Source organism: Tenrec ecaudatus, chromosome 1 (genome assembly GCF_050624435.1).
Source record: "Tenrec ecaudatus isolate mTenEca1 chromosome 1, mTenEca1.hap1, whole genome shotgun sequence".
NCBI lineage: Eukaryota > Metazoa > Chordata > Mammalia > Afrosoricida > Tenrecidae > Tenrec > Tenrec ecaudatus.
In genome coordinates this window covers 45,197,472-45,219,876 of record NC_134530.1, presented here as the reverse complement: position 1 = coordinate 45,219,876, position 22,405 = coordinate 45,197,472, and the positions used below count along the sequence as shown (strand labels likewise).

At 48.8% G+C, this 22,405-nt stretch overlaps 1 protein-coding gene and 1 long non-coding RNA gene across 5 annotated transcripts in view; both read right to left on the bottom strand.

Moving 5' to 3' along the window:
- Window positions 1-580, bottom strand: part of CDC42 (cell division cycle 42) — a 50,186-nt gene extending 49,606 nt beyond the window's left edge. For 2 of the 4 annotated variants that reach the window (XM_075552030.1, XM_075552038.1), the window contains exon 1: window positions 434-580. The gene's annotated coding sequence lies outside the window, so the exon portion shown is untranslated. The other 2 variants (XM_075552016.1, XM_075552023.1) reach the window with 2 other exon arrangements.
- Window positions 581-12,420: 11,840 nt separating this feature from the next.
- On the bottom strand, window positions 12,421-20,002 carry LOC142450259 (uncharacterized). Its single transcript, XR_012784927.1, has 3 exons — window positions 19,506-20,002; window positions 18,527-18,629; window positions 12,421-15,142 (listed from the first exon to the last, which is right to left on the bottom strand). It is a non-coding gene; the product is annotated as an uncharacterized LOC142450259 (long non-coding RNA).
- Between the last annotated feature and the right edge of the window lie 2,403 nt (window positions 20,003-22,405).

Here is a 22,405-nt window from a genome sequence, read left to right as displayed (position 1 = left end):
GCGCCGCCCGGCAGGCCGCCCTCGGGGGCCACGGGGCCGGCCCGGGGTGGGGGGGGAGGGGAGCCCCGGGCGGCCGGGATGGGTGTGACCCCTTCCTTCCGCCGCTGCCCGGTGACAGCCCGGCCCCGCCTGCGCCCTCGGGTCCGCGCCCTCGGGCCAGCACCCCGAGCCCCGGCGCCGCGCTTCACAGCGTCCGCGCAGCCCCCCGTCCCTGCCCCGACTTCCTCCCCGAGTTCCTCTCCAGAAGCCGGGCGCGCGCTCGCCCAGGGGCTCAACACGAGCCCGGCACTGCCCCGGGTCCCGCGACCTCCGGCGGCCCGGGATCCCCGAGACCGAGTGTCCCCGAGGACTAGGAACAGCTAGGGGAGGCGTGGAGGGGACAGGACGACAGGGGACTCACTCTCCCGCGAGGAGCCTCGGGCCCCGAACTCACCTCAGCTTCTCCGCCGGGGCGTTGGCAGCACTGCGCGGGGTCTCCTCGACTGCCGGACAGGGGCACGCACCTGACGTCAGCACGCAGCCACGCACGGTTGGGTGCCCGCGGAAGTAGGAGAGAAGGGGAGGGGAGGAAACGGCTGGGACGGTTCCAGGCGGAGCCTTGATTCTTTCCCCAGCCTCGGCGGAGCCCGGCCGGCGCGCACGCGCAAACCGACGCTGTCTGGCTGCTGTCCCGCGCCTCTCTTCCCGAGGTTTGTAGTTATCGTAATATTAGAAACACTTGATTGCAAATCACGTCAATTAAATTTCCTTTGATCCTTGTACCCCTGGGAAGCAAAATATTATCGTCCCTATTTTTCAAAAAAGACGGAGGCTTCCTAGAGACGAGCGGTGGCTTGCCCGAAATAAAACAGCAAGTGGGTGGCCTGACTGTATTCAGTGGGCTGTGGCGTGAGAGCTGCCTACACCTCCTTGTCCCTTGCCTCAGCCACAAAGGCTTCCTTTTGTTTCAGAAACTTCCTGCCTACGATGTAGAGCCTTGCAATGAACTGTTGGTTGATTTTCAGCCCTAAGTGCACGCCCCAGCCCTCCCCACCCCAGTCGTCCCTGGTCAACCTATCCTCACACCACCCGTTTATAATGTCACCGCTGCTAGCGTGCTCCTTCCTATCCTAGTACATACCAGTCCAGGAAAATGGAAATCTTCTCTATTTTATCCTCAGATGCTTCCTAATGTTGAGAGAAAATTGGTTTACCCTAATAATAGTTCATATATTGCTTACAGCTATTTGGCCATGAAAGATACAAAATTCCATATAGTTCATTTAATAATCAGATTTTCTCTTGGGGTTTTTTAATAACCATATTTTTCAGTATTTACTGTAAGCATAGTGTTAACACTGCATGTAGTAGTAACTAATTCTATTAGCTACTACAATTAAGAATTATTATCTATTAAAATAACTATTATCTATTAAGAACTATTATCCCCTTTTTATGGATGAGTGAGTTAAAACTGAGGTCCTAAGACATTTGATATAGGTCACCGAGCCAAGCAGTGGCAGAGTAGAGACTGGACCCAGGAGACTAGCTCTAGCTAGACCTCTCAGTTATTCTACTGCCCAGCAAGCTTTCTCTAGGGAAATCAGAAGACACACTTCAGCTGTCATCCTACCCTCAGGATACCAACTGTTCTCATCTTGGTGAGTAACTTTTCATACTTTTCTATGTCTGTACGGATATGGAAGCAGCAGACAAGATCAAACTACATGCTGCCTTAGCTAAGTCTGCTGCATAAGACCTCTTCAAAGTGTTGGAAAGCAAGGTTACTTTGGACGACTAAGGTGCACCTGACCTAAGTGGTGGTGTTTTCAATGGTCTCATACACTTGTGAAAGTTAGACATTGAATAAAGAAGACCGAAGAAGGATCGATGCCCTTGAAGTATGGTGCTGGCCTGTCACAAGAACAAATATGTCTGTCTGGAAGAAGTACAACCAGAGTGCCCCTTAGAGGCAAGGGTGGGGAGACTTCAGCTCACCTACTTTGGATATGTCAGGGGAGACCAGTTCAAACCTACCAGCTGCTCAAGGGAGGAATACGAGGCCAGCTGCGCCAGTTAAGATATAGGCTTAGAAACCCCAAGTTGTCCTTTAGGATCTGTCCTGTAGGATCGCTGAGTTGAAATCAACTGGGTGGCAGTGTTTTGGGATTTGGTGACACAGGAGTTAAACACTTACCTGCTAACTGTAAGGTCACTAGTTCCAACCCACCAACCAGTCCACCAAGAGAAAGATGTGGCAGTCTGCTTGCAGAGAGCTGTACAGGCTTGGAAACCCTCTGGGCAGTTCTTCTCTGTGCTATAGTGTCAGTAGGAGTCAGAATCAACTTGACAGCACTGGGTTTCTTTGGGTTTTACAAAAATAAGACTGTAAACTGCTTTTCTCTCTCAAAACACCTTCCCATGCCACATAAAGCAGCATTTTAAAAAAGACTGTTTTCTATATGGCTATGATAATATTTATCCAATTTTTATTGTTAGAGGTTAAAGTTGCTGATGGCTATTTTAACATGTTTGAAATTTTGGACTGTTGTAAAACTACCGAAGCTTAGTTTCTAAAGCTGGAAAACCAGCGGTGTTTTCTCCGTTTGCAAAGCCAGCTTGAAGTGCCCTTTCCATCGTCCAGTCTCACAGTCCATGAATATCCCCAGACAATGTCTGCCCTTTCCATAGCAGCGATATCTCGATGGGGTGTCACCCAAGTACTTGACTTTTCCTGCCTTGATTCTGAGGACAAGGACTCACTTAGCACTTTGTCTATTCTGTAGACAGAGCTTTGTCAGAAGGGCCCTCCCAGGCCTTTTCACGGGCCCAAATGGCAGAGGCACCACAACATGACACAACTGCTGCTACAGACCCGAGTGCCGCCGCCTCCTCACTGTTCCACTGGCTACAGCTGCCCTGCCCCATGTTAGCAGGAGAGGTAGCCTGTGAATCTCTCTGGCCCCTCCCCCACTCTGTGGTTGCCAGCAACCACTCACTGTCAAAGCCTCCCGCTTCTATCAGCAATACTTTATTTCTCCTAGAGAGGCCCCGACCCCAGCTCTCAGTCCACAGAACTGGAGAAAAGATGACTCTTAATCCAGGTGCTGGGGCCTGTGACCCAAGCTCCACCAATCAGAGCAAGCCACAGCACTTACAACATGGACATGTGACTTCCTGAGAGCCTGTGAGATCCAATTCTGGGACTTTGGTCAGAAACGTCACGTTGGATCAAATCTCTGCTGAGAGCAGGAAGTGATCGTGGCAGTACTGACAGCCATCTTCCCCCTGCAAGGAGAAAGGCTGAGAATGAGACCCAGGCGGGCAGAGAAAGCAGAGCTGACCCTTGGAGACGGTGAAGCGAAGTGCCCTTGCCATTGTTGGAGTCCCTGAGCCCAACTTTGCTTCCATTTAACATCGCGTGCCAACACATTCGAGGTGGGTAGGTTTTTGTCATTTGCAACAACTACAAGGCTCCTGCTAACTCACTCTGCCACCTCTGCGACATCCCCCACCACCACCCGAGAGTTGCTTCTTCTCAATCCCATCTCTCTTGCTTGAGTCTTCTGGAGGTTCTCTACCTGTCGGATCAGGTCTGCTGTTGCTAGCAGCCATCAAGTCAGCTACCTGTTCCAGGCTGATCCCATGCATAACAGAGCGCCATGCTGCCCAGCCGTCCGCGTGACCACTGGCAGATCCAACTATTGTGCCCCATCAGGTTTTCATAGGCTGAATTTTGGAAGTAGATCGCTAGGCCTTTCTTCCTCATCTATTTCAGTCTGGAAGCGCAGCTAGAACCTGCTCAGCATCTTAGCAACCCACAAGCTCTCACTGGCTTGTGGCTGCATATGAAAGGCACAGGCCAGGAGCCAAACTCCTGTCTCCCACATGGCAAGCGAAAATCTACCCCTTCACCGCCACCGCCTTCAGCCCGACCATGTTCACCCATGCTCTGTCTGCCTACTATGTGCTCCAATGGACAGGTGCAGTGCTCTTCCAGGCCTTGAGCAGTATGAGCCCTTCGGCACTTGCTGGATACACACAGCCTCTGATTGCATTCTTGGCCACATGTTCGAGACCACAAACCAACCACCATCTCTTCAGGGCTTGCTGGGATTTATAAAGAAGACAAGGATCTACATTGAAGAGATTCTCCTTTGTGGTCTTCACTCTTGGGAGTTGTGTAAGAACATCCTAGTTTAAAACTTTCTCTGTGGAGCCCTGTTGGCGTAGTGGTGAAGCATTGAGCTCTGGTCCACAAGGCCCACAGTTCAAAACCACCAGCTACTCTGGAAGAAAGATGGGGCTTTCAACTCCAGTAAGGAGTTACAGTCTCAGAAACTCACAGGGAGTCCTATAGGGTCGCTGTGAGTCAGCATCCATTCAAAGGCAGTAGAAGGGAGAGATGTGGTGTACAGGAGATAAAAGGACCCAGAAAAGCAAGGAAGTGATGATCATGAGACTCTGCCAGGCTCCTTCCCACCCCATCAGTCTTTGTTCCAAGCCGGGGAAGAAGACTCCCCCTGGGGGGCCAGCTTCAGACGCACCTACCCTATTGTCACATGCCACTGCTTTCTGTCCTTCCTAGCGCTTGCTTATCTCCAGAGTGATCCTTGGTCCCCTTGACGGGAGTGGGCAGGGGGGTCTGGAAAGGATACCTTTGGGTAGACTCCTGGGTGGGCAGGGCTCTAGCTCTGTTATGCTCACCTGGACAGTGAGCACGTTGGGCCTGCTTCCTAGTCGCTGTGCACTTCTCACCCGGGCGGTCGTTTGCACTAATACAGGCTCCAAATCCTAGATCAGGGCCGTCTGTGGAGCGGCCTTAGGATTCCCACCTTCCTTGTGGGAGCTGTGACTTCCATCTCAGCCAACGCACTCGGGCGCAGCCCCCATCCATCTGTGCTGAAGTCTGGCAGGTGCTGTGATGCAGAACCGATTTCAACCAAGCCTTCAGAAAAGACACACTAGGGGAAAACCTAGCGTTCTTCTTCTGACAAATGAAAACCTTACAGCTTACAAAGGTCCCGTCCCATTGTCCCTGAGGTTGCCTGACTCCAACTTCCAACATCAGTCTTAATCGCAGGAGTGGATAGCAGTCTACAAACTCAAAAAGAAGGAAGCAGGAGAAATAAAGCCTCCATGTTGAGTCTCTGGGTCGTCATGCAAACAGCTAAGCGCTCAGCTGCTGACTGAGAGGTGGGTTAGCAATCCACTCAGGAGCACTTCAGAGGAAAGGCCTGACGATCTATTTTTTAAAACATCCACCACTGAAAGCCCTAAGAGACCAGAGTTCAAATGCTGGCATTCACGAGGCCGTTAGAATCCACTAAGTGTCAACCGAAGTGGTTGTTACTGAAAGGCTGATTTTGGAGTATGAATTCCCATCATCCTCCTACCCATGACCAGCAGCCTTGCTGTGCTCCGCGACTCCAGGGTATTCCTGGCTTGGCCTGCTATACCCATGTGAGGCCACAGCGGCTAAAGCTGCAAACCACTCCACACGGCTGAGACTGAGGGACTGCAATATCTGCTTGCCCCCTCCTGGTTAGCTTATGACTGTCCAAGGACCTGGTGTTTCTTGAAGCTAGGGAAAGAAGAACTGACCAAACCTGTTTCCCACTTGTGTCTTTTCTAACTGGCCCAGGCCTGCCTCCTTCCTCTCGGTTACACATCTCTGGAAGAGATGGCAATCTAGGTCCCTGAAGCAGGGGCGGGTGAGATAGAGAAAAGTCTAGAAATAACAACTCGATCACTGTCCAGTAGGGCTTTAAGGCACATGGCACAAGGGTGAAATTTCAACCTCGACAACAAGCTCAAAATCTCTCTGGGGGCCACTTTCTGAAAGGTTGTTGTTAGGTGCCTTTGAGTTGATTCCAACTCCGAGTGACCCACAGAGTAGAAGTGCCCACAAGATTTTCCTGGCCATGATCTTTACAAAAGCAGATGACCAGGCCTTTTATCCGTGGGGCCAAAGCTTAACCACTGAACCACTAGGGCTCCTGATACAACAGTTAGAATTTAGTCTTGGTTCCTGGAGGGTGGCCATCAGTCACAGTGGACTCGGTGGCAGTGAGTTTGCCTTTATGAGTATTGTGGGCTACATAGTATGAATGCAAAGATGAATGATATTCTGGCCCCTGGAATGAGATGCCAACCTAGAACCTCAACTAGCTGGCTTCTAACTTGCCCTCTAGCGTGCTAACTTATGTTCTTTGGGAACCCAGCTTCTGCCACCGCCAAGCCTGTGCCATTGCTGTTCCCATTCCTGCTTTTCTCACACCTGGCTCCTTCTCACCCCATCGCACCCCCTCTCCTGCCCCCATCGCCCCAGCCCAGCATAAGTGGGACCCAGCCCACTGTCTCACCACATTGTTTTTGTTTCCTTCATAGTGTTTTCTCCATCCAAAGTGATCTCATCTGTTAGCTTTTCTTTCTTTTCTTTTTTTTAATTGTAAATTGGGATGAAGGTTTACAGAACAAATCATTTTCCACTCAACAACTCCTTCGCCTTTGTTTCATGTCATTGGTTGCAATTCCCATGATGTAATACAGATCTACCTCCCTGTGTTTTCTGTTTGCATTTCTCCTCTTCTCCTCAGTCTCTGGACTTTGTCCTTGAGTAAGTGCTGCCCTTTTGATCTCCAGTGGTTGATTGTTCTAAAGACTGCAGACTGACCTAGTCAATTGGCCTTTCTTGTTATTAAATAGCAAATTCAAGGGCTTCATTCACCACTGCCCTTCAGTTTAAAATATAGTGAATACTCCATAAGTCTCTATTGAAAAAATGTAGCAAATGACGACACAGCCCTTATTCTCAAAGAGCAATATAAATGCTACACAAATAATAAAATGCATTGCATTGTGATAAGCACCAAGGCCAGGGAAGGTACCAGGACCTACATGAATAAGAGTGTTCACAGTAGTTACAGCCAACACTGGGCAAGCACTCCCTATGCTCTGGGCCCTTTTCCAAGTATTTAATATGCATGATCTCGATGAAAGGAGCCCTGGTGGTTCTGTGGGTTAAGCACTGGGATATTAACCTGGTTCCGACCCACCAGGCTGCTACTCAGAAAGATGAGCCTGTCTGCACTTGTAAAACCCCAAAGAGAGAGTCCACGCTGTGCTAGAGCATCACTATGAATCCGAATCGACTCCTTGGCGGCAGGTCGACATCTCTGTTAAAATCCGCAGGAACCCTAGAATAGAGAAAAGCCAGGTAAAGGAAGGAAGGTTGGCAACACTTGCCCAGAATCACAGAGCTGGTAATGGAGACCCTGAAATGCAAAGCGCAGCTGATGCAGGAAGGCTTCCCGGCAGGCAGGAGTCCCGAGGACCTGCACTGACCGGCCGGGCAGGGGTGGGGCTTGCCAAGTCCTGGCAGAAAGAACAGGCCTTTCCAGGTATATGAGCACAGAAAAGCAGGATACCAAGGGAATGGATGGATCTCCTTGGACACACAAAGCCAGACACAATAGGATGTGTAGTGTATGATCCCTGTCAGTTCAGAACAGACACTACCACCAAACAAAAACACACCCTCTCGGGTGGGATGGGATGGAGGCGGGGAGGGAAAAAAGAGGAGCTGATACCAAGGGCTCAAATAGAAAGTAAATGTTTAGAAAATGATGATGGCAACAGATGTACAAATATGCTTGATACAATTGATGTATAGGAGGTTATAAGAGGTGTAAGAGGCCCCAATAAAATGATCTTTTAAAAAACCCAACAACCCTCTGCTGATTGAATCCATTCCGACCAACACTACTCTAGAAGGACAGAACTTACTATGGATGTTATCGTTAGCTGCTTGGAGGCAGCACAGTGCCCTACCCCGGCCCCACCCCCAGGCCACGTTGTAGATTGAACTGTTGTGATTGGTTGACTTTCAGAAGTTGATCACCAGGCCTTTTTTCCTAAATAAACCCACTGCTGCTGAGTCAAGTCAGGCTCCTAGGGACCCTAGAAGAGAGTAGAACTGCCCCCTTTGGATTTCCCAGACTGTGAATCAGTAGTTCTTGACCTTCCTAATGCCACAACCCTTTAATACAGTTCCTCATGTTGTGGTGACCCACCCTCCACAACCATCAAATTATTTTTGTTGCTACTTCATAACTATAATGTTGCTACTGTTAGGAATCGGTACAACCCCCAAAGATATCACGACCCACAGGTTGAGAACCGCTGCTGTCAATCTTGAAGGAAGCAGACAGCTTCCTCTTTAGCCAGCAGGTGGGTTCGAACACACCAGCCACACCCCCACCAGGCTCCTTCCTTTCTTCCTAATCTGACTTGGTCTGCAAGCTGTTGAAGTCTGCTCAGCGTCATAGCAACAGGCAAGCTTCCACTGACAAAAGGGTGATGGTTCTACAGGAGCCACCCTGGCTGGGGCTGGAACTCCGGTCTGCTGCGTGGAGGGCAAGAATTCTACCTCTCCACCAACAGTGTCCTTCAGAAATTTTACTGGCAGCTAATGAGTAAAATGGGCACAAGGAGGCTCTTAGGGTGCTGGTGATATTCGGTATTTTCCTCTGGCAGTGGTTCTAGGGCTGTACTCATTTTGTACAAATGAACCGAATTGTATAATTAAGGTGTGTGCACTCTACAGAATGCAAGTTATACTTAAAAATTCATCAACCTAAAGATCCCACCAGCAGCAGTCTTGGCCTGGCTGTTTGTTACGAGGGGCCATTTGGCCAGTCTTGATGAGATGGAGCCGTGGTGGAAAATGTAGTTAAGAGAGTAGAGATGAGTGGGGTGGCAAGGAGGGGATTTCAGGTAGAGAAACTTATGCTGCTGAGATGGTTCGCGACAGGGACTAGGAGGAAAGAACTAGATCAAGGGGGGGGGGGGGGGAGAATGCACCACTCAATGATCTGTCCCTAACCAAGCCAATTCCAATATAATGACAGGGATTGCTTCTGCACCCTGGGTGCTGTGCTAGGGTGAGCCTGGCTGGGAGGAAGACGCCTCGGAGGAAGGGCGTGACTTGTCTGAGACCGGGTACCCCCTAAGGGAGAGAGTCAATGCAAGAACCCTCCAGTTGTGTTCCAAAGACAAAGCTCAAAAACACGAAGTGTTGGCCTCCCCTGGAGGTGGAGTTTGAGCTCAGAGGAAGTGGAGGGGAGGCTCTGGCTGCTTTGGTGGTGTGGGTGGCTTCCTGCCCAGGAGACACACCCAGCTCCAACATCATCATTCTGGGAAGTCAAGTTAGAACCGTTGCTAGGCACCCAGGGGGCCCTTGAGCTTTCAAGCAGGTCCAGCCAGGGCCATTGGCCTCACCTCATTAACCTCACCTTGTCACAAGGTCAGGTACAGAAGAGGGAGGAAAACCAGCCACCTGACAGAATCTTCTCACTTTAAAAATGTGTACCTTCACCCCCAGGAATTCCTCATTTCACTTCCTCCCCTTCAAGGCACCAACACTCCAGGGGTTTCACTGAGCTGCTGTTAAGTTTGCATTCACCAGGAAATGCCTTCCAACTGGGGCCACCGCTGTCTCCCACAAAAGTCAAAATGCTTCTGGAGGATCAATGGGGTACAGGCTCTGTGTTGGATGCCGAAGCACAGAGACCCCATTTCCCTGGAGCTCAACCTGGGGGGGGACCCAAAGAAGCCCTTCCTTCTACATGTGACAGAGCCCACAGCCCGTAAGTGCTGAGCCTGGGAGAGAACTAGTGTCAGAGGAGATGGGGTTCCCAGCCCTGGTTCAAGGCGGAAGTGAAAGCGAACCTCTCCAAGGTGACCGTGTTATCTGAGTCACAAAGAATGACTAGGAGTAGGATGACAAAGATGGGGGGAGAGGGGGTGACATTCCAGGCCGAGGGAACATGTCCAACCAACCCAGTGGGTGGGAAGCAAAGGCCTAGCCAACTCAGTGTGCATTGTATGAGCCGCATATGGAGACTGGCCACACATGACCCTCCGAGGAGGGTTTAGCTGCACTTGAATTCTCTGGCCACTGCCACCATGGTGAACTCCCCATGGCCCCGTACCCCCCGTAGCCAGCCTCTTCTCTGGCAGCCAGAGCCTGACACCCACTCATTGCTCAGGGAGTAGCTGCCCAACACATGACAGATTTTTCCATGGCCCTGGCCAGTTGCTACGCATCTCCCGGCCCCTTGTGGTCCCCTCAGCCAGGCAGCAAGAGCACTTTCAAAGACCGGATGAAGTCGTCCTTTTGTGGCACTTGGAGGCAAAAGGAACACAAAGGGGATACCAGAACCAGATACAGAAGACATTTAGAAACACTTCCCCTGGTCTGCTCTCTGCGTGCCTCCTCCTTCGCCATCACTCACTGGACTCAGTGTGGTTAGGGAACTTAAAAGGTGGAGTCTGGGTTTCCCCCTCAAATGACAGTGACACAGGTAGTGACGGAGTAGTGGAAACATAGGGACTGTCTCAGCAGGTGGTATGAAATTATTCTGCTCTCAGGTCTGGAAACATCAGAGCTGGTCGACTCTGACAGTCAGGCAATGTGACCTTGTGACTGGAGCATGGGGCTGGTGCCAGATGAACTCCTCTTTCTCCAGACTGAGTCTACCCGGGACAATGCATCCAAGACTCTCAACTGCAAATCCCCACCCATGGGTGAGTGGGGAGCTGAGCAGGGCTGGTGGACAGTGTGCTACACAGTACTGAATGGTCCAGGCTGTGGAATACTGTGTTGTCCTGGCTGTTCCTCTCTGAAACTCGCTTGGCAGTTTGGTCCTATACAGAAATCATCTACCTACACTTCTTACTGGGGAGCGAGGCTAATTATAGCCATACAGTGGACCTAAAATAGCCATACAGCACCTTAAAAAAATGAGGGGAAAAAAAAGTAAACTAGCAAAAGCCCTCTTAAGATTTACTGTGTGGAAAAACAAAACACGCCTAATGTCTATTTCGTGTAACGTGTATACATACCACACAATTTGCTTATGTAACCCACAGCCACAGCATTGATTCAGATTCACAGCACCTCTATTGGACAGAGAACTGCCCCCTGGGGTCTCCAAGGGAATATTCTGTAAGGCAGCAGGCCGTCATGGCTTTCTGTGCTGGCTCCAAACCTGCCATCCTTTTCGTTCACCACTGTGTCACCCACTGCGTCACCAGGGCTCCCTACACATTTGCTTGCACGTGTATAATCCTTATCTCCTTCTAGATTTGGCTTTCTACCCACAAATGAACCCTGGTGGCATAGTCTTTAAGCACTGGACTGTACTCAAGGTCAGCAGTGTGAAACCACCAGCTATTCCTCAGGGGAAAGATGGGGCTTTCTACTCCTCTAAAGAGGTACAGTCTTAGACACCCACAGGAGCAGTTTTACCTTGTCCTATAGGGTCACTAGGGCAGCAAGGGTCTTTTTTTTTAAGTTCATGTATAAATATCTCTTTACCCTAAAAAAAAAAAAAGCCAAAGGAGTTACCTAGGTGGTAAGATTATTGGGCTATTAAAAAATCTTTTTCTAGTTATCAGTCACCCTCTTAAAGTTGTGTTCACTGTTTTTCCATGTTTGGGTATTTGAAACCCAGGATGAATTATCCCATAGGGACAGCAAGCAGAATAAGAGTTTTTTTCTAGGCGGAAGGGCAGGGAAAGTAGTGGGGGTGGGGTAAAAGGGAGACACTATCAAGGAATCCAGGAAGAAAAAGAATATTTGGAAACTGACTGTGTTAGCAATTATACAATTCTGCTTAACATGATTGAAGTATGGAATGATACATGTATTAACTCCCAATTAATAGTAAAAAGGATTTTAAGTCTATATTAAAGTGAATTTAAGAAACAATATTCCAAATTGTCAGATAAGTAAAATTTACATGTGATGGAAAAAGCTACCAGCAGAGGGACAAAACTCCCAGGCTCAGAGTCTAGCTCTACTGATTGGTCCTCTGTAACTCCTGGACCTATTTTTCCATCTGTCAATCAGGTAGAGAGGTACGACTTCCTCACCGAATTGTTGGGACTAACCGGAAGCATGAACACAACGGTACAGGGCCTGCCTCACAGGAAACCATCGCAATAGAGTGTAATAGGCGTTGAAGATGAACACCAAAGAGCTTAAGGTTTGTCAGAGTAACCATGGACCAGGTGTCAGAAGTTTTGTCCTCACCGCACTAGAAAATGAATGTTACAGAAATAGTTTAAAATTTAACAGCTTACCATTTATTTTCCCTTTAGACCCATTTTTATTTTATTTTTGGTTTTATTGACCCATGTTCCTGATGTTTTTGTTGTTTTTTTTAAATTATTTTCTTTATATGAAACCCAGGATAGGTAAATCTAGAGACAGTAACCAGAATAAGAGATCCTTAAGAGTTAAGGATGGGAGGCTTGGGAAAATGGGAAGCTAAAAGCAATGGATTCAGGAATGAAGAAAGTGATCTATAAAAATAAAATAAAAAATTTTAAAAGTGATCTAAAATTGATTGTGATGATCGCACGATTCTTTTTATTATATTTAAACCACTGAATTGTATCGCACACAAAGTATGTGTCAATGAAACAGCGAACATGGTTACTCATGAAAACGGCATTGAGTGGGGGGTCTATTAAATGGGTGGCGCTGTCCAACACATAAAAGAGGTATAGAGCGGCTCACACTGCTCTTCCTCAGCCCCTAGTCCAGCATGGGGGCTGCTGTCACCCCACAGCGCATAGCGCAGGCAACAGAATGCTCTGGCCCTAGCGTCCAGTGCCAACACTGAGAAACGTCAGCTGTCAGAAAACTCTTGCCCTAAGACCTCAAAGGTAATACAAAGCTTCTTGGTCGGCTCACATCCAAAAGTCACGATTGGTGAAGCAGCTGCTACAGGCCAAGACATTCCTGCCCACCAGGGGCATGCCTGACCCATTTCAGAATGTTCCAAACCAACCTCTGGGATACTCTCCCCCTATCGGATAAGTAACCCCTTGGTACAATTGAAATGTTACTGTTCCACTGAACATGTTCATGGTTTCATCCTTTTTCATCAAAAAACTGTCGAGCGGCGTTGAAATGGGTTTCTTATTTGTGTTCTGGCGTCTACATCAGTCCCAGAGGCACAGGGGGCCCCAAACCATCAACAGTACTCCGAGCCCCAGCTGCTTCGTTTCTGGGTTGGCACAGTTAGCTACAGGAGTGAATCCACAGTACAAGAATAGTCAGGTCACAGGGACAGGAAGGCTCCTCGGGGCCAGGCTGGGGAAACAGCTGTTGTTTACTTTGTGCCCATCTTCAGCTCAGCTCCCGGTGTGTCTCAGCTGGGGAAACATGGGTCACAGCCGGAAAGCGAGGCTGAGCTCCGTGGTGAGGCGGGTCCACAGCACACTGTCAGATGGCTGGACAGCACCAAGGTGCTGGCAAGTAGGGAGACAGAGGTTCTACCAGCTCTGCTCAGCTCCTCGCCTCTTAGGACGCGATCTATGTTGATTTTTTTTCTTTTTTTACATTTTATTAGGGACTCATACAACTCTTATCACAATCCATACATATACATACATCAATTGTATAAAGCACATCCATACATTCCCTACCCCAATCATTCTCAAAGCATTTGCTCTCCACTTAAGCCCTTTGCATCAGGTCTTTTTTTTTCCCCCTCCCTCCCCGCTCCCCCTATATTGATTTTTTAAAACAAAGGCCAGGCTTGCTCCTATTTCCCTGCTCGGTGACAGTTCCCAACCTACTCCGGATGGTGATGTCATATGCTGACTACGGAGAGCTAAGTGGTCAATCATCACAGGACATATTTATTAAGGACCAATTTAATACTTTGAGGATATCCTTAATGAATGTTGTGGAGCAATAGCACACTCTATTCAGGCTAACAGTGAGAATCAAGAGTTTGGAAAGTTGCAGCGTATGGTAGTTACATAATCTGGCATCAATTTGGGACTTGAGAAGATTAAAAGTGAAGGGGTAGAGTCGTCTGTTAATTGGGTCAGTGCCAACAAGGTCTCTGTGTGGACATGGCCTTCCCCTGAGGATTCTGGTTACTCCGGTTACTTCCTCCTTGGAGGTGGGAGACACTTCTCTCATCACTCCCTTGGAGATGCTCTACTGATAAGGCCGACTCCCTGGGAGAAATTCCTGGGAAGCCGCATGGACTCACCCTAATGCAGCCCGAGGTGCTAGAGAAGCCACGTGGAGACCCCTGCCAGCGCTGAGAAGCTTACAACGCCAGTGGATCCAAAGACTTTCTACCCACTGGCCTGTGATCATCCGACATTCTGCATTATTGCATGTGTTTTATGACTTTGACGAAAACTTTATAGATATCGCTAATATCTGACTTATGGGCTTGGACTGGACTGGGTTGGGATGCTTTCTTAATGTACAATTACCCTTTATGTAAAACTATCTTATACACATATAAGTTTCTATGGATTTGTTTCTCTAGTCTACGCGAGCTCTTTGGACGGGTAAAAATAATATATGAAAGCCTATCACCAAGTACAAACGAGACAGCATTTGGTAGAGCATACACACGCTCCAGAAAGAGCTGGAAGTCACTGGCCAACTATCCCAGCACAGGGACTCTTTTTTGGAGTTCAGTCTGGGAAATAAAGCTGCCTTGGCCAAAAAGAGGTCTGTCCACACATGGGCTTTCTTATTACCAACAAAGGCAAGCTGAAAGGAAACAGGTTCCACTCCCCCTTTGCTGCAGTTGGATCAGGCTTCCTTTTTTGCCTATAGGCGGAGCTTGGAGCTAGTGGGGTGGGGGGGTGCTTAGCCATTAACTCGGGGCCCTGGCTGACACCAGTGCTTAGTCAGTTCCTCGGGCAGGATGGCCTGGAACTGCGCCTGCACCAGCATCTCCACAATCTGCTCCTTGCTGTGGATGTCCGGGCTCAGCCACTCTTCAGCAAGCTCCTGGAGGGGTCGAAGGACCTCCCAGGGCCCAGCTGCACCCTCATAGCAGACGGCCTGAACCTCTGCAGGGAGGCTGCGGAGTTGGGGGCACGTCTTCGTGAGATGGCCTCAAGGTCCTCAACAGACTCTTCACTGTGCCTCTTTGGGAGGAGGCTCACAGAGGCTAACGAAACCCGGACCCTGGGAATTGTTATCAGGAGAACTTCTGGCTGCTCATCTGATAGCAACCTTATCTGACTGTGGTCAACACTGTTCCTCTGTTCCCCTGTGTCCAGGTATCCTTCAGTCTCCATCTGGAATTAGAGACAATGTCTCAGACTCCTAGGCACAAAGAGACAAGTGGGTAACAGCAAATCAGACCATCAAGAACAGGAAAACAAACCACATTCACGGAGGAGTTGATGCCGACACATAGTGTCCCCAGAGACCACAGATTTAAACCCATTTCGGCCTCACGGATCAGGCCCAGAGCCAGGGTTCATCAGCCTTCCAATCTTAAGGGTTTTTTTCTTTCTTTTTAAATAAATACTTTTGGTGGTGGTGTTGCTATGGATAATACATAAGGCAAATCCAAATTCTCCACAGGTATAATTCAGTGATATTGATGATGTCCATCTAGCTGTACAGTTATTTTCCTTCTTTTTTTAAAAAATCATTTATCGGGGGCTCATACAACTCATCACAATCCATGCATACATCCATGTGTCAAGCACATTTGTACATGTTGCCATTATCATTTTTAAAAGTTTCTACTTGAGCCCTTGGTATCAGTTCATCCCCCCACCCCCACTCCCTCATGAACCCTTGATAGTTTTTTTTTTGTCCATGTCTTACACTGACCGATATCTCCCTTCACCCACTTTTCTGTTGTCTGTCCCCCAGGGAAAGGGTTATATGTAGATCAATCCCTTCCCCCCCCCCATCCCACCTTCCCCTCCTGGTGTCACTACTCTCATTATTGGTTCTGAGGGGTTGATCTGTTGTGAATTCCCTGTGTATCCAGCTGTTATCTGTACCAGTCTACATGCTCTGGTCTAGCCAGATTTGTAAGGTAGAATTGGGGTCATGATAGTGGGGGTGGGCAGGAGTAAGCATTAAAGAACTAGAGGAAAGTTGTATGTTTCATCAGTGCTATACGGCACCCTGACTGGCTTGTCTCTTCCTTGTGACCCTTCTGTAAGGGATGTCCAATTGTCTACAGATGGGTCTCTAAACACTTCCCCTCATTCACCCTGATAGAGGATTGTTTGCCTGATACCATCAACACCTCATGATCACACAGGCTGGTGTGCTTCTTCCATGTGGGCTTTGTTGCTTCTCAGCTAGATGGCCGCTTGTTTATCTTCAAGCCTTTAAGACCCGACACTTGCTATATCTTTAGACAGCCAGGCACCATCAGCTTTCTTCACCACATTTGCTTATGCACACATTTTGTCTTCAGTGATCGTGTCAGGAAGGTAAGCATCACAGAATGCCAGGTTATTAGAACAAAGTGTTCTTGTATTGAGGGAGTACTTGAGTAGACACCCAATGTCTGTCTGCTACCTTAATACTTAACATATATGTACATATTTATTTCCCTATCATTATATATAAATATGTATACATATGTACATGCCTGTATTTAGACCTGTGAGTTTCCTTTGCCTCCTAACTAATTCCTCTATTTCCTTTTACTTTCCTCTTGTCCCACTATCATGTTCAGTCTTCATTCTGGCCTCAGTAATTCCTCCCAGCTACATTGTCCTTGATCAATTTTAGACCACTTATTGTTACTGTCCCCCCGGAACCATCAGACCCGTAGTTTTCTCCTCCAGATTGTTTATCCCGCTCTCATCCTTCTTTTCAAAGTGACTCCGCCACTACTTAAATGAACTCACTGCTCCCTTGAGCTTTTTCTCTAACCTTTTGAGCTGCTATTATCAATTTTATCTCAGCGGTTGTTAAACTAAAACTCCTGGAAAACCGGTTTTTGTGTTCGTACTGGGACACAGCTTCAGAGGATGTTATCAATGGGTACCAAAATGAAAAATGTATTCTCATACAGAATGAAGAACACTAGCCTTGCTAACCAGAAAATCTTTTACCTAGCTAACCATAAGGTTGGCAGTTCAGACCTACCAGTTACATGGTAGAAGCATGTGGTTATCTGCTCCCATAGAAATTTATAGTCCCTGAGCCCTTATGCATTGGGCTGCCAACCACAAGGCCAGCAATTTGAAACCACCAGCAACTCTAGGGGGAGAAAGATGACTTTCTACTGCCCCTAAAAAGTTACAGCCTTGGAAATCCACAGGGGCAATTCTACTCTGTTCTATAAGGTTGCCATGAGTCAAAATGGGCTCAGTAGCAGTACATTTGGTTTGGAGTTTGGAGACCTTAAGGAGCAGCTTTACTCTGTCTGATAAGGCCACTCATCAGTGGGGTTGTCATGAGCTATCATGGCAAGTCCATTAAGTAGCACACACAGTTAAGACCTTCACAAGTGGCCCAAAGGCTGGTAATATGAATTCACCCAGAGGCGCCTTAGCTGATCTCTTCTGAAAGGTCACAGCCTTGGAAACCCTAAGGCCCAGCTCTACGCTTCACAATGGGGTCTCCAGAAATCAGAAATGATTGACAGCAACTAACAGCAGCTGACGGGGTACGAAAGGCCTAGCAGACTACTTCTGAAAACCCGCCACTGAAGATCCTGTGGGTCACAACAGTCCAAGCCACAAATGGACGTGGGGCTAGCAGGCTAGGCAATGTGGTTGCACTGTGTGTGGGGCGGCTGTGGGCCAGGGCATACACACTCCAAAGTAGCTAACACTGAGGGTGGAACGCAAGGTAGATCAAAACCTGGACACTTTCCATTTAGTGTAAGAACTTGTCAGCATCCTAGCAGTGTAGACTTGCAACCCTTTGGAGGTTTGATGGTTCCTCCTTTGAGCTTTGAAGGATTAATGAGCTCTGGAAGGAGGGAAGAAATAAATACCTGCCGGGAGGGTGCTGGGAGGGCGGAAGCCTGTGCTTCATTTAGGTTAGTACAAAGAGGGGTTGGGTTATTTACAGAAAAACCACATCCTGCTGTGAAAAAAAAAAAAGAAGACTCAGTTCTTCAAATGACAACAGGAATAACTAAACTCTCACTTCAGGGTGTTTTGGCACTTACAGGTACATTGTCACCTAATCAAGGGGCATGTTATAACATCTTTTTCAAGATGCAGCTTTTTTTCATTAGCACCCTCCCCCCAAAACTCATCCTTTCTGGTTCTACTTACAAGAAGCTTAGTGAGCACCCTGGGTTAAGCATCAGGCTGCTAAACGACAAAGTTGGTGGTTCAACACCCCCAGCCACTCGCAAGAGGAAAAATGAGGCTATCTACCTCTGTAAGGACCTACGGTCTCAGCATCTCTAAGGAGCAGTCCTACTCTGTCCTCCGAGGTCTAGAGTCACTATGAGTTGGAATTAATTCCAGTGGGATTTTGTTTGCACTACCTAGCTCATGTTGACATTGAAAATCCCTCCTCTTACTCACTCCACTGGTGTCCTGGGTGACACCAGATAGAGGCCAACACAGCCAGAGACCCTGCATTGCCAGATCTAATAGCTGGTCACCTAGGTGTGAATGGTTCCCTGGTCTATTTTCTAAGATCGTTGAACAGATTTGAGATCCAGGGCGTTGGTTTCTCCTAAGAGCACACCAATTTTCACATACTTACCTGGGTTTTTGACCAGGAGCCCTGGTAGTGTAGCAGCTTATGTGGTGGGCTGCCAACGGCAAGGTTCAAAGCCACCAGCAACTTTCTCGGAGGGCGTCTACTCCTGTAAAGAGTTAGTTTTAGAAGCCCCCTCAGGGCAGTTCTTCCCTGACCTATAGGGTCAACTATTGGATTTGACTCGATGGCAGTGAGTTTGCTCATTCCCCAAAGTGACTTCATCTAGGGTGTTGAGGTAACAGGAGAGCTGGCAAGTCAAGGAAGCCTAGGATACAAGAAAGCATGTAGCCAAGGAACAACTGGCTGCAAAATGGAAGGAACGGGAAACCGTGGGAACAGTCTAAACTGCCAGTCAAGTATGGTCCTGTTATTCAATGAAAAACTGTTAAGTCTTAAAATGTACACCACAGACAGTGCCTGGGAGACTGAGAAACTCGAGGTATCTTACTTCCTAGGGAAAGAGGCAGAGGCAAGAGGGCATTTATTCTTTTTGTTTCATCTTGTTTATTTTTTAAGAGACAAGCACACATTACTTTCACGACTCAAGTGGAAAACTTTTCGAGCTTTCCCCTCCTACCCACAACCCTTCTGAGTCAAAGCCCCTGACACGTTTAGAAAAACATCCTTTTATTGAATTGCTGTAATTACCAGCACCCTTGGCCTTTCCAACTCCAGCTTCTAGGAATGGTCCCAATTGTCAGGAAGGTTTGTCCTGAAAACATGGACCACTTACACCCGTTACCCAGGTTGTTCATTCTACCGCCTTTTGGAGACCACCTGCCGAGCATGAAGCTTACTTTCCACCAGTAAACAATTCCAGTTAACTAAGCATTTTATGGAGGATGGCGCTTTCAACTCCCTTAAGGATTCGTCCGACTCAGAAATGCACAGGGGCAGTTCCACCCAGTCCGTTTGGGTCGCTGTGCGTCGGAATGGGCACTGAGAGGAGCCCTTTTTCTGGGACGTGGCTGAGTTTACATACCATCCCCTCTGATGGCTCCTCTAGAGCACTGGACGCGCCTCGCTGCTGCCCAGCTGTTGCCGTGAACAGCCGCCGTTCCCTCTCCGTTACCCAGTGGAGCAGACACTCGTTCTCATTTATACAGAAGCCATCCGAGGCCGCGAGAGGAGGGAGCTGCCCACGGAGGTAGTGGGACCAACCGTGCTTGTAAAGGGCTCCCCGGCGTCGGGGTAGGGAGCCGGGTCCGACCCGGGCCCCTCCCGCGGCGTGGGCGCAGATCTCGGGCCGGGGCCAGACGCAGGGCCAAGGGGGGCCAGAAAATGACCCCCAGCGTCCCAGCCCGGTTCTCTCCGCCGCCGGCGCTGCGGCTGCAGCCACGGTCACGGCCACCCCACGGCAGGCCCGGGTGTCGCCGCAGCCCCGGCGCACGGAGAGGGCGGGGAACGCGAACCGGGAGGCGCGGCGGAGGGCCCTGCCCCAGCACCGGCCTCCGGGAAAAGGGATCCCAGCTGCCGGGCGCAGAGCTTCGTAGCGCGTCGCCGGAACCGGAACCCGGGCCTCGTAGCCCGGAAGTTGGGCGGGGCTAGATAGAGGGGCGGGGTCAGATAGAGGGGTGGGGTAAGGGAGCGTCTCTGGGTCTGGCCTTGACCTTTGTGGCCCTTTGGCTTTTACTGTTGCGTTGAGCAAAGCAAATCCTAGTCTTTCTTTGGGCCGAGCCTTGGTAGGGCTTAAACAGGTTCTTCTCTTCGGCAAAAGCCTTTGCGAGCTGCATTTTACCCAAATCTAAAGGGGTGGGGGTGGGGAATGAAGCAGGAATTGTGATAGTCTAGGTCCAGCGGCTGAGTCAGGGCCCCACCCTGAGTGAGGTTTTTCACCACTCAGAGGAATGAAATCCGAATTGGAGGCATGGCTTGCTGCATCGTGGAGGCAAAGAGCCTGCCTGCGCCCTGTAGAATCTTTCCACGGGCGGCAGTGGACACAGCCAATGAACTAACTAGGTCCTGCCTCACTGTACCCAGAAAGCTGTGAGCACATGGGGGGTTGACAGGCTGTCGAGGTCAGTGGGGAGAACCCCATGTGTGGGAGGCTAAACCGTAGTCCTGTGTGCCTCTTCTCCAAGACTCTGCAACTGGACCTGATGGGTAAGCTTTGAAGTCATGCTGACCTGGTTTGAGTCAGGGCAGACATGTCAAACGACCCAGTCAGCAAGAGGAGCAGTGATGTCAGCCACGACAGCTTGCTGACCTTGCTCTGAACCTGGAGAGAGAAGGGATTAAGCTCTTGGGGGACACCCAGGTGGCAGGCTCACTCGCCTTCCAGTTGGCCTGGCAAATAGGATAGGCTCAAACCCCAACCGAACTCATTGACCCGATAGGACAGAGTAGACCTGCCGCTTTGGGGGACTTCCAAGACTAAGACTTAACGGGAGCAGAACATCTCCTCTTCCAAGGAGCCGCTGGTGGGGTCAAACTGCTGGCCTGTCGTTAGCAGCCCAAGAGGACCCAGCACACTATCAGAGTTCCTTGGGATGAACTCCTGCAGCCTTATAGAGGATTCCTAAGACAATAGCTTTTTGTGAGAGCCCCCAGATTCATTTTTGTCCCTCAAAGTAGCTGGTAGATTTAAACCGTCAACCATTTGGTGAGTGAGTAGTCCAGCATCTAACCCACAGCACCATCAAGTATTAAGAGGGAGAACACAAGTGAACATTGTGAGGCTAACACCCCAGGTCCAAGATTGCTAGGGAAAGAAGATAAGACCTCAGTCTACGTTGTCACTGCTGGTTTATAAACTCTCAGAGGGCCAGCAACTCCAGCTGGGGAACCAGAAATCAGGACTCCTTGCTGTACCCCTACCTCCTGAAGCCCATCTCTCACTCACCCTCCAACCTTGCACCTCCCACCTCCCTGTCAGCCTTATGTTCCCACCTGAAATAGAATTGGATGAGATCTTGATGTCTCTCCCAGACTCTAAGCTTACTGGGGTTGCTTCAGAAAATTGGGGTGGAAGGCGCTGAGTCCTAAAGCAGCTCCAATTTTATAGATTCATAACTTTATATGCAAGTATTTAAGGGTAAGTTTAAAAATGTATTGTTACAAACTCCAAGAAACATTTATTAAGCAAATTTATCAAGATGTGAAGCTAATTGTTTCTTGACATATCCTCCTTGACATATCTAAGTGCATATACTTTTCCATTTGCATTTCTAATCCTTCCCTGAAGAATTCTGTGCTCTTCCATTTATAGCATATCAAAATGACATCCTGGAAGGACTCAAATTTGGTTCATTTGAAATCTTCTTTGATATTGGTCTGAAGGGGCAAGATGAGGACTGTAGTGTGGATGGGGTAAAGCTCCTCTACAGGAGTCTCATGGAACTGCCCTGCTACCCTCAAAGAAGAAGAACATTGTCATAAGGCCAATGGGACTCCTCGGTGCAACTTTACTGACTTTTTTCTCGGTATAGTTTCCAAATAATTAAAATAAAACTACCAGAAGTTCAGGCCACATTCAGAAATGGACGTGGAACGAGGGTATCTCATTGCTGATGTCAGATGGACCTTGGCTCAAAGCAGAGAGCACCAGAAAGATGTGTACTTGTGATTCACTGACTGTGCAAAGGCATTTGACTGTGTGAACGATAATAAACTCTGCATGACCTTGAGAAGAATGGGATTCCAGAGCACTTCATTGTGCTCATTTGGAACTTGTACATGGGTCAAGTGACAGTTGTGTGAACAGAACTTGGGAAAATTGCATGTTAAAATCAGAAAGGGTGTGAGACAGGGTGGTATCCTCTTGTTCTATCTGTATGCTGAGCAAATGATCAGAGAAGTCGGGTTATATGAAGAAGAATGTGGCATGAGGATTGGAGGAAGGCATATTAACAACCTGCTGTATACAGATGACTCAACCTTGCT